Here is a 13,225-nt window from a genome sequence, read left to right as displayed (position 1 = left end):
TTGGTCGAAGTAGAGAGGATATAAAATGTAGACTGGCAATGGCAAGGAAAGCGTCTCTGAAGAAGAGAAATTTGTTAACATCGAGCATAGATGTAAGTGTCAGGAAGTCATTTCTGAAAGTATTTGTATGGAGTGTAGCCATGTATGGAAGTGAAACATGGATGGTAAATAGTTTGGACAAGAAGAGAATAGAAGCTTTCGAAATGTGGTGCTACAGAAGAATGCTAAAGATTAGATGGGTAGATCACATAACTAATGAGGAAGTATTGAATAGGATTGGGGAGAAAAGAAGTTTGTGGCACAACTTGACCAGAAGAAGGGATCGGTTGGTAGGACATGTTCTGAGGCATCAAGGGATCACCAATTTAGTATTGGAGGGCAGCGTGGAGGGTAAAAATAGTAGGGGGAGACCAAGAGATGAATACACTAAGCAGATTCAGAAGGATGTAGGTTGCAGTAGGTACTGGGAGATGAAGAAGCTTGCACTGGATAGAGTAGCATGGAGAGCTGCATCAAACCAGTCTCAGGACTGAAGACCACAACAACAACAACATATAGCCACTCATTTGATAAAGATCCATACCTAGAGACTGAAAAGTTGCTCAGGTCACACCAATGCTCAAGGAAGAAAAGAGGAGTAATCTACTAAATAACAGACTCATATCACTAATGTTGATTTGCATTAGGATTTTGGAACATATATTGTGTTTGAATATTATGAATTATCTCAAAGATAATGATTCATTGATAAATAGCCAAGATAGATTCAGAAATATTGACCTTTTAAAACACAGCTAGCTCTTTAGTCACACAAAGTAATAAGTGCTGTCGACTGGGGCTCTCAAATTGATTCCATATTTGTAGATTTCCAAAAGACTTTTTGAAACAGTTCCTCACAAGTATTTTCTAATCATATTGTGTGCCTATGGTGTATTGTCTCAGTTGTGCAACTGGATGTGTGGTTTCCTGTCAGAAAGGTCACAGTTCATAGTAATTGATGGAAAATCGTCAAGTAAAACAAAAGTGATATCTGACATTCCTCAAGGAAGTGTTATAGACCACCTGCTGTTGCCGATCTACATTAACAATTTAAGAGAGAATCTGAGCAGTCCTCTTAGATGATGCTATCATTTACAGTCTTGCATATCATTTACTGTCTTGTAAAGTGATCAGATGATCAAAACGACTGCAAAATGATTTAGGCTACCTATCCATATGATGCAAAAAGTGGTAACTGACCTTAAATAATAAAAATTGTTATGTCATCCGCATGAGTAGTAGAAGGCATCTACTAAATTTTGGTTACATGATAATTCACGCAGATCTAAAGGCTGTGAAGTCTATTGAATACTTAGGAATTACATTTACAAATAACTTAAATTGGAATGCTCACATAGATAACGCGGTGGGAAAGCAAACAAAAGACTGTGATTTAATAGTAAAACATTTAGAAGGTTAGGATTACTAAAGAGACTATCTACAACTATACTTGTCTGTCCTCTTTTGGAGTATTCTGCATGGTGTGAGATCCTTACCAGATAGGACTGACAAAGGACATCATTTAAAAGTTCAAAGAAGGGCAGCTCATTTTGTATTATTGGGAAACAGGAAAGTGCATGCCACAGATATCGCATGTGAATTGGGGTGGCAGTCATTAAAGCAAAAGCATTTTGCTGGAGCAGGTTCTTAAAATTTCAATCATCAATTTTCTCCTCCGAATGTGAAAATATTTTGTTAGAGCCCTCTTACATAGGGAGAAATGATCATTGTAATAAAATAAGAGAAATCAGAGCTTGTACGGAAATATTGAAGTGTTTGGTTTTCCTCAAATGCTGTAGGGGAGTGGAATGGTAGATAAATAGGTTGAGGGTGGTTCTCTGAACCCTCTGCCAGCAATTAATTGTGAATTACAGACTAGTCATGCAGATATAGATTATGTAGATAGGCTTTCAATATTGTGCACTGATTCTCTAATTTTATACATTGCTCAAATACTTTCGTGGCGCTTTGGAGTGACCCCTTCAAAATAACACTTTACCAGTCTTCTTAATATGTATTTTGGTAACCAGGTTGATAAGAAGTTACAATAATACTCTCTTATTACTCCCCAGTTTTGGGTTTTATTAATGAACAAAATCGCCGCAGTGTTCCATAACAATTACGGGCTGAAGTTTCCTGCTGATGGAACCAATATGATTTTCTGTGTTTCTGAGCATACAGGTTGTGTATGCTGTTTGGAGCCTGTTGTATGCTGAATCAAATGTTTTTATTGTTGTGATCTTCCATCTGAAGATTGGTTTCATGGAGTTGCCCATGCTAGCTTATCCTCTGTGACCCTCTTCACCTCTGGGTAACTGCTGCAGCGTACAATAACTTGAACTTGCTTACTGCAGTCAGTTTTTGGTCTCCTACAGTTGTTACCCCCATTATATTCACAGATGACCACATATTGTGGAAATTGCATATTGTAATGTAGGATGCAACAATAAGGTACAGAAAGTTTCTGTTGAAAATTACGAATTATTTAGGAATAAAGGAGATGGCTCACCAAAAGGCAGAAGCACTGTCTCATCGATAGGCACACGAACAAAAGGTATGTAGAATGAGATTTTCACCGTGCAGTGGAGTGTGCACTGATATGAAACTTCCTGGCAGATTAAAAGTGTGTGCCGGACCAAGAGTCAAACTTGGGACCTTTGCCTTTCGTGGGCAAGTGCTGAGCTATCCTTGCACGACTCACGACCCATCCTCACAGCTTTACTTCCACCAGTACCTCGTCTTCTACCTTCCAAACTAAAAGGTACGTTACTTGGCGAGCTTCCAGAATGCACTTTCTTTTTCTAGCTGTAGGGAAAACATGTGCGCGCGCCCACACACACACACACACACACACACACACACACACACACACTCTCTCTCTCTCACATGCGCATGCATGTCTCCTTATGCTGTGGTCGCTCAACTGCCAGCTCTTTACTGGCCCATGGTGAGTGTTCTGGAGTGAGGTGGGGCTTTAGAGTGGGGTAGGATGGGGTGGGTTGAGGCAATGTGAGAGATGGAGAGAGAGATGGGAGGGGTTTGGAGGGAAGCATTTAGTGGCTCGTGGGAGAGTGGGGAGCCATCTGTGGGCTAGCTAGGGGTGCAGGTAGAGGGGTCAGGTGCCAGACAGCTGGGCACTCATAGACTAGGGTGTGACGTGAGATAACAGCACACAACTAGCTGATTTGCGAGGGGGGGAGAGAGGGGTGTGTGTGTGTGGGGGGGGGGGGGGGGGGCTGGGAGTTAACTTGGATTTAGGCCAGGAAGCAAAGGATGTGCTGTAAGTATGGCTATGAAAGTTGAGTATTCTTAAATAAGATCAGCTGGTGCCAATGTATTGGAAAGTAACTGGCACACAAAGTGCAATTGTGGCTCCTTTTTCTTTAAAAGTTTTAAATAGTCTGCAGAGCAAATTGAATTAGGAGGATCAGGCATTTGTGTGGGTCTAGGAAAGTAAATTGTAGAGCCAGATAAAAGGCGCACAAGACAGGAGGGGTACTACTACTCATCACTGCTGTATCGTGCTACTAGTACATGTCAGTGTGAGTGCACCGAGAGTGGTGTTGCCGTACATGCGTCTTTAAATTGGTCACCGACTGATCATTGCAGGCTGGCTGCTGGAGGCCGTCTCTGGGAGCCAAGCGTGCCGTGCGGTCCCTGCCGTGCCATCTGCCGGTGACTCGCACATATATTAGTGTGGAACAGTGCTGACTGACTCTCTGTGTGATTCTAGTTTGTAATGTGCACATCAGTGTTCTGTGTCTTGTTGAGTCCTTAGAGGCATATTGTTCGGAGGTTATTATTAAAGCCATATTTGTGCGACTTGGATCACACTTCAGTATTTATTTATTTATTTATTTCTTGTTCCATTTATCCAGTTAGTGAGTCAATCACAAGGATATGGAACGTGTCAAATTGTACAGGTTTCAATTTAAACTATACAAGGGCAATTCAATGGCAAATTGTACATAGTTTAAGTAAGACATACTATAAATACAGTAACAGATACAATATCAGCTAGATAACATAACAACCATTTGACAGAAAAAGGAGTTTCAAATAAAGGTTAAAGGCAAGAGCACAAAGTCAAATCAGATATTAGGCCTACAAAAGTAAATACATGTACAGCCAATCTGTTGTTACAAAAAGTGTGCTAATTCCCAAATGCACAATAAAATCAATTGAACTACTTCTAGACACAATAAGTTTAGTGATGGTATACATTTTCTTTCAGGTATTCATCCACAGTATAATAAGATTTCTCTGTCAGGTAATCTTTGAGAACTCGTTTAAATTTTGGCAGTTCTGTATGAACACATTTGATATGTAGTGGTAGAGCATTGAACAGCTTAATGCTGGAGTAGTAAACTCCTTTTTGTACCAGAGTGAGACGTTTCATTTCTAAATGTAGATTGTTTTTCTTTCTGGTGTTATAACCATGGAATTTACTGTTGTCTTGGTAGATGGAATAATTTTTGCACACAAAGGTCAGCAAGGAAAAAATATACTGTGAGGCAGTTGTTAGGATACCTATCTTCCGAAACAAGTGCCTGCAAGAGTGTCTTTGATTAACCCCACACGTTATTCTGATTGCTTTTTTTTTGGATGGTGAAAACTTGTTTTGCAAGTGGTTGGTTCCCCCAGAATATGATAGCATATGACATCAATGAGTGGAAGTAGCCAAAGTAGGCAACCTTAATAGTGTCAACTTCAGCCACTGAAGAAATTACCCGTAGTGAAAATGTTGCCGAGCTAAGTTTTTTACATAGATGAAGAATGTGAACTGACCAATTACATTTACTGTCTATGTAAGCACCCAGGAATTTTGTTTCTTCAACTTTCTGTATTGGTTGATCTCTACATTTTATGTCAATTTCATTGGGATTACTTTGTGATGTATGGAACCTCATATAATGAGTTTTATCTGCATTGAGTGAGAGACCATTTGAGGACAAACAATTTAAGATGTCATTAAAAACAGTAGTTGTAGTTTTTTCAAGATCATGATCAGTCAAATCGTCAATTAGAATTGTGGTATCATCGGCAAACAGGGTAAATTTGCTGTTTGTCTCAGAACAAAGAGGAAGATCATTAATAAAGATGAGGAAAATCAGTGGGCCCAAAACGGAGCCTTGAGGCACACCACACGTTATCATGCCCCATTCAGACGAGGCAGGTTCTCCAGAAGAGCCATTTAGCATTACAGTCGGCTTCTGATCCTGTAGATATGATTGTAGCCACAAGCCAACAGTACCACCTAAACCATAGTATTCTGCCTTTTTCCAAAGAATTTGGTGGTTTACACAGTCAAAGGCTTTCGTAAGATCGCAAAAAATATCCACTGGAGACATTTTTTTGTTAATGGCTTCCAAAACTTGGTTGCTGAAAGAGAATATTGCCTGTTCAGTACAAAGACCGGCACGAAAACCAAACTGATTTTTGCTTAAGATACTATGGAATTTGAGATGGTCTACAATCCTCCTGTGCATGAGTTTTTCTAGAATTTTCGAGAAGGTAGTTAATAGGGATATTGGGCGATAGTTTGTAACAATGCTTTTATCCCCTTTTTTAAAGAGAGGAATCACTACAGCCAACTTAAGTCTGTCAGGGACAATCCCATCTTGTAGGGATGCATTGTATATGTTGCATAAGGCGGGACTAACAAATTTATAACAGTGTTTCAGTATTTTACTAGAAATATTGTCCACACCAGCAGAATTTTTGTTTTTTAATGATCTAATTACTCTTATGACTTCGCTTACAGTAAATGGAGATAAGGATAACTGTGGGATTCTGTTGCTAATAGCTTTCTGTAGGAGGGACAATGATTCTTCCATAGAACCATTACAGCTTGTCTTCTCTGCTGCTCTCAAAAAGTGGTTATTAAATATTTCTGCAACCAACTCAGGTTTCTTTATGATACTGTCCCCTGTTTTAATCTCTACCTGAGACATGTTCCCTGTTGTCCTGCCAGTTTCCCTCTTTATTACATTCCTTATAGTTTTAATTTTATTTTCTGAGCTTTCAATTTCTGATTTTATGTACATACTTTTACATTTATTTATAACCTTCTTGAGAATGCTGCAGTAAAGTTTGTAGTGTTGTCATTTCTTTGGATCATTACAAGTCCTGAGAGAACTGTATAACATCCTTTTTGTTCTACAAGATGTTGTTATCCCTGTAGTGATCCAAGACTTCTTGGCATTGCCTATATGACTATTTCTAACTACTTTTTTTGGGAAAGATGGACTCAAATACAGACATGAATTCATTTAAAAATGAATTGTACTTTTTGTTTACATCTGTTTCCCTATCAACTCGGCTCCAGTCTATCTCTTTTAGGCTATCACTGAATTTTTTAAGGCCCTGTTCATTTATTATCCTAAAAGATTTCCAAGAATGCTCGGAACTGTTGCACACACTGATGTAATTGAGCCTAAGCAATTGACCACCATGATCAGAAAGGCCAAGGATTGGATGTACAGTGATCTCATTCCATGTAGACTTATCTATAAATATATTATCTATCAGACTTTTACTGTTAACAGCAACCCTAGTTGGGAAATCTACTATTGTCATCAGGTTATAAGACTCCATTAAATGTACTAAATCAGCTTTACTATTGCTCTCATTTAGGAAATCAACATTAAAGTCACCAGTAATTATCAAGTTCTTGGACTTTGAGTACAGTATGGATAATAAAGAATCTAAGTGCTTAAGAAATACATTCAAAATTCCCTGAGGGAGATCTATACAGTGCTAACACTACAGCCGTGAAGTCATTTACAGTAATCTCAACACCACATACTTCAATTTGTCGCTCTATACAATGGCTCTTTAAATCTAATGCATTGTAAAATATGTTGTTTTTTACATAAATTACCACTCCACCTTTTTCCATGATGGTTCTTGAGTAATGCACTGCCTGACACACAGTATTACTTGGTTAGTACATCACCACAAACATATGGACCGGGACTGTACATGCTTTGACAGTTTGCTACGTCTCTCTCTTCTAGGACTGACATGGTAGCTGCCTTGCATTTCTTAATGACTCTGACCTTGTCAACCACAAACCGAATCTTAGTACAGTCATGATTTCCCTGAAGAGATTACATGACAGCAGAGACTTGTAAAATTGTGTTACCCATTTCTCTAGCCAGTGAAGATTCATTCTATACCTTCAGATACAGTGTCATTTAGGAGTAGAACAGCAAGAAATACGTAGCTCCTCTAACAGTAATGACAGTTTATCACCTCCCAACACTACATGTGCCAATGTTTCAGTGCATTTTTGAATATGTTTGTTAACAGATTCATCAACACAAGAAAAATTTATGATCTCAGTAGCATCTTATTTCTTAACTCATACTTTACTATTCATCAGAATCTTCATCTCTGCTCTTTGATTCGTCAGAGCTCCCTGCTGTACTTTGTTTTATTTCATAGTCAGAATTAGTTGAAATACCACCTACCGTATTTACCCAAATCTAAGCCGCACTCAAACCTGAAAAATGAGACTCGAAATAAAGGAAAGAAAAAAAAAAATTCCCGAATCTAAGCCACACCTGAAATTTGAGACTCGGAAGTTCAAGGGGAGAGAAAAGTTTTAGGCCGCACCTCCAAATCGAAACAAAGTCGGTCCATTGTAATATGAGACACAATTTAGGTCGAATGAATGACGATACAGCTACAGTAGTTTGGTTCGAGTCGTAAGCTTAGCAGTTAAGCTTTACCAGGTAGCCTTTGCTATGCATCAGGCGCTCCATCCGTATTTATACTGGTACCCTTCCTTTTTCACGTGCTTCGTCTGGTTTGAATCGATTGCTTATTTTCCTTTGATCTGATAAGTGCCGTTTTCCTTGTTATAGGCGTTTATGTCACTCTAAGCTGAAAATGCATTACTGTACTGTGTCATGCATTGTTTGTCGCATTCTGATAGTGCGTGTTTGCGGCCTGTCGTCACTCGTGGCATGGCTTGCTTTTGTGCACGCTACCGCTGCCTACAATTAAAAAAAAAAAAAAAAAAAAAAAAAGAGAGAGAGAGAAATCATCTCATTAGCGAAACAATGGCAAGAGACTACTATTTGTTGTTGTTCCTTACACTGCTGCTTTCTTTGATAATGATCAACAAGAACCAAATAATAGACTGCGTATGATAGAACATGTTCTGAACGAGAGTTAGGTGAAAATTTTTCTCCATTTGAAAATCTTTGGGGCCGCTTCTTTAGTACATCAAATTCTGCACAGAAATTAGAGTCATCTTGGATATAAAAATCTAGTCAGTTGCCGTGCTTCATTTCTGACTGTATCACTATTAGGCATAAGAATAATATGAATATAAACATGACACGATACGTATACTCTTCCGCGTTTGCTGTTGTCTCACTCTAGTTTCGTAGTTTATTAGGCAGACAGGATTTAAATAAGATAGCAGCAAACACGAAAGAATACGTGGCAAAATGTTTATATTCGTATTACTCTTATGATGAAGAGAATACTGCATGTGATTCACATTTCATCAGGTTCCTATTAGCAACCGTCTCTTCTCACAGGTAGGAAAAAATTCAGAACATTGAGTTGGCCATATTGACAAACATCCCAAACAGTCTTGCCGGTCGGATTTTCGTAATACATTGAAGTTCTGCTACATTCGAAGATGAACAATACGGAATTTGTATTTACTTCGTTGGATAATGTATGAAAATTGTCTTCCACCTTTTTTTTTTAATTTATTTACTGACGCAGAGGTTTTGGCGCCAGTATTTATCTTTGTGCCCACGAAGCATGCCTGTGTAGCGCTACATATATTCGACGGCAGAAATTAGTTGTTTCAGCACCTACCGACATTTTTCAGAACTTCCACTTGCTTTGCACTCGATTCCAAGCCGCATGCGGTTTTTTGGATTACAAAAACCAGAAAAAAAGTGCGGCTTAGATTTGAGTAAATACGGTACATCCTCTCCTTTGGATTCAACTTCTTAAGTATTATATTTCAAGTCAACACCTGCTAATCTGTGAGACCGAAATGATGAGCCATACTACTCTATTTCACTGTACCTGTATGTTTCATTTGTATAACATTTTATTCCATCATAGATGCTGAACTTATAGTTTCATATATGCATTGCAGCAGCAGACACAATAAAAGTAGCAATCAGCAGTGCTTAGTTTGTTGAATGGGTAAAAAATATGCCATTGTCCCAGTTCCACATATCCCCAAAATTTGATTCTGCCAAATTCTGTACTCTCTGAAATCGAATGTTTAATCCAAAGATGAAAGTGAACAAGTTTGATGCAGTATTGCTAATATTGTTTATTACTCATCTTGCTGAATGAAGTGCATACCGTATCCTTTCTGAAAGGTTTGCAGAAGTAATGCACATACCAGTTTTCTAAAAACTTACATTGAGATTGTGCTCTCCTTCCTCTTGTACAAATTAGTAGAGCCCTTCGGATTACTCCACAATATGCCTCTTGGCAAGGTGGTAACAACAGTATTATGAAAAGGATTGATTGGCACTCACTGTATAGTGTAGATGTGTTGCTGGCAGGGGGGGGGGGGGGGGGGGGAAAGGAACACCACCTATTATTAAACACGTAAGCTTTTGGTGCAAACCCCCCCCCCCCCCCCCTCTTCCCTCACACACACACACACACACACACACACACACACACACACGCACACACACACGCACACGAACACACATGTGCGCAAATGCAGATCACACATACATGACCACTGTCTCCGGCTGCTAGGGCCAGACTGGGAGCAACTGTGCATCATGGGAGAAACAACGGTCGTGTGTGTGTGTGTGTGTGTGTGTGTGTGTGTGTGTGTGTGTGTGTGTGTGTGTGTGTTTTGTCCACTTTGGAAGAAGACTTTCTGATGGAAAGCTTACGTGTTTAGTAGTCTTTTTGTTGTGCTTGTCTGTGACCTAACATCTCCTGTATACAGTGAATAGCAATGTATCTTTTTTATAATATGGTCATTACTCCAGCCTAGATTTCTATTGTTTGTTTCCTTTTAAGACCTTATAAAGACAGTTACTGACAATTTCTTTTTTCTTATTGGAGAAAAGTAAAACCATATAGGGGCCAGACGTAGATTGTAAATGAATATGGAATAGAGTATTTTTATTCTCCCTGTATGCAGTGTCAATAACGTCACCTCACACACTTCATTTCTGGCAGCACCTCCTTCTCAACACATGACTGTCCCCCACCACCTCACCATAGTCTTCAAGTTATATCCTATAGCACTTCTGGGTGGACAAATAGATGAAGGATGTAGTTTAAAACAGTATAACTAAACTTAAAAGTCAAACTGCCCTTTTATAGAGACTGCCATCATTATTTAAACATACTAAACAACATCAAAACAGTCAAAAGAAATTTTTTTTCAAAAGAGCGGAAAATTGTAGTGAAATTCATGAGAGGATTGTTTTAAATTGTTATATCTTAAATCAATGAGTATGCCAGCATTTCCCAGGATTTTCTGGCTTAATTAAGACTAGGTCATGCCACCACAGTGGTCAGACAGTGGACTTGACTTCCAGAGGACAACGGACCCGAATCCCATCGGGCCATCAAAATTTGGGTTTTCCTTGATTTCCCTAAATGATTTAAGACAAATGCTGGGATGGTTCCTTTGAAAAAGATGACATTCGGCTGAGGAAGCTAATTTCTGTGGCATGTCTGATGACACAGTGCTGGTGGAAGCACGAGTATTTCAGAGCACACCATTCATTGCACATTGTTAAACATAGGGCTCTGCTGCAGACAACCCCTGTATGTTCCCATGTTGACAACACAGTTGAATTACAATTTCTGTGGCTCAGGAGCATTGAGATTGGGCAGTGAATCAATAGAAATGTGTCATCTGGTTGAATCATTCGAGTTTCGCATTACACCTACTTGATGGTTTTGTGCACATACACTGTCAACAGAGTGAATTGGTGCTTGAAAGGTGCACTTTGCTACAGACTTAGGCCAGTGGGAGCAATATTATGCTATGGAGGACATTCACCTGGTCTTCTATGGGTCCTGTGGTAGTAACTGAAGGCTCCATAACAGCTTTGTTCTGTGTGAACATTATTGTGCACTGTCCGCACCCTGTCCCTAATGAAGGTGACATGTTTCAACAATATGACTTTCAGTGTCACGAGGCCAGAATCAAATTCACCCCTTCTGAATCTGATGGAATACATCTGCGATGCTATCAGATACCAGTTCTGCACCCAGAAACCACTGATCTCCAATTTATGGGAATTACATGACCTGTGCTTAGACATGCGGTGCTGCATAATGCTGGGAACATACCTCACATAATGCTGGGAACATACCTGAAATTTGTTGAACTTGTCCCACACAAAATCACTGCTGTATTGTGTTCCAACAGTGGACAAACACATTATCAAACAGGAGGTCATAGTGTTTTGTCTCATCAGTTTATATATTCAATGCTTGAATGAAAGGTGTGCTCTTTTCCTTTTTTCTGCCATTGCGTGTATGTGTAAAGCAGGATGTTCTACCATTTGGGCATGTTTATATGATGGCTGTCAGCATTACCACCTGCACAGATACTAAATGCTCCTTTTGTGAAGACCTTTTATCTTGAGAACACTTTCAACTTTGTTTCACAAATGGCAGCACAGTTTCATGTAATTGTTAAAATAATACTTTCAGCAAAAGATGTGTGCATTGGAGTGGGGAAAAAGATTGGAGATGTATGTAGTTTAATTTTCATAAATTGTTAAGAAGGTTAACAGCTTGGCATGCTAAGATAAATTCAGACATTCTCTAAAAAGAGAGAAAAAGATTAATTTAACAGAATCAGTGAGGTATACAAATATAACAACAGACTTGTAGAACCATTATTTTGTAGGTTAGATTAGATTAGATTCAGCTTTTGTTCCAAGACCCAAAACATGAGACGATTCTCATGGGTGAGTAACATGCCAGAAAGTATAACATAAAAAATATAAAACATTTGAATACCCTGATCATTTGTCAGGAGATTGTCAAACTAGGTGAATACAATACAAACTGGAACAGCTAATATTTTCAGAATTGATACGCTGTCAGACTGAAACATTGTTATGCACTATTAATAAATTTATCAAACAAAAAGTACATAATCTTGACTGTTATGACAAAGTGCTCTCAGAACTGAAATCTAACAGACATTCTTATTTAAGCTGGCCTAACAGCCACTGTTAAGATATTCATCTATTGAGTAGGATGAGTTACCTATCAAAAAGTCTTTCAAACTCTGTTTAAACCATGCTTTATCTGATACCAAGTTTTTAATGGTGTCTTTCTTCCACAGATAAATTGTGTTGTAATGCGAGGTTTTAATGAAGATGAAGTGTGCAGTTTTGTGGAGTTAACAAAAGAGAAAAATGTTGATGTAAGATTTATCGAGTACATGCCTTTCAGTGGCAACAAATGGAATGATGGGAAGATGGTCTCATTTAGTTAAATGGTCCAAATAATTAGAAAGCAGTGGCCTAATTTTGATCCTCTGCCCAATGGGCCCAATGATACCTCAAAGGTACGTGCAGTATTACATATGAACATACATTGAAAATAATTTAATGTTTATGTCTTACTACCAATCACAATAATACTTCACATCTGCTGGTGGTATGAGAGATGGACTGGTTTAGTTACATATTTCTCATCCCATTCAGTAAGTCTGTCCTGGCCTGGGTTTCTCTGCAGCTTTTCTACAACTCTCCCCATTTCCTAAACCTTGACAATCCTTTTCTTTCTTCCCTTTTCCTTCCCCTTCATTGTTTATGCCAGAAGAAGAACCCACTGGCTCCGAAAGCTTGCACATTTCCATAACTTTAAGGGGAGTTAGAAGGGGAAAACATTCTTTTCACTTTTTCGGGTTTTTACCTGATTATAAAATTTGCAGTTTTTCAAATAAAATGATATGTATATTACTTATAAACTTGCGTGGGAAGTATTTTATTTTATTTTCTAAAATATAATCTACACTAGTTGAAAATGTTAAAATTTTTACACGCATTACTTCAAGACCTAATAAAATCGGTAATTTTTTATGTACAGGGTAGTCCATTGATCGTGACCGGGCCATATATCTCACGAAATAAGTGTCAAACGAAAAAACTACAAAGAACGAAATTTGTCTAGCTCGAAGGGGGAAACCGGCTGG

At 38.6% G+C, this 13,225-nt stretch overlaps 1 pseudogene; it reads left to right on the top strand.

Annotated features, from left to right (window-relative positions):
* LOC124622292 overlaps positions 1-13,225 on the top strand; it is a 176,317-nt pseudogene that overhangs the window by 127,501 nt on the left and 35,591 nt on the right.

Source organism: Schistocerca americana, chromosome 1 (genome assembly GCF_021461395.2).
Source record: "Schistocerca americana isolate TAMUIC-IGC-003095 chromosome 1, iqSchAmer2.1, whole genome shotgun sequence".
Lineage (NCBI taxonomy): Eukaryota > Metazoa > Arthropoda > Insecta > Orthoptera > Acrididae > Schistocerca > Schistocerca americana.
The sequence above is the reverse complement of the archived record's forward strand: the minus strand, read 5'-3'. Positions and strand labels throughout refer to the sequence as shown.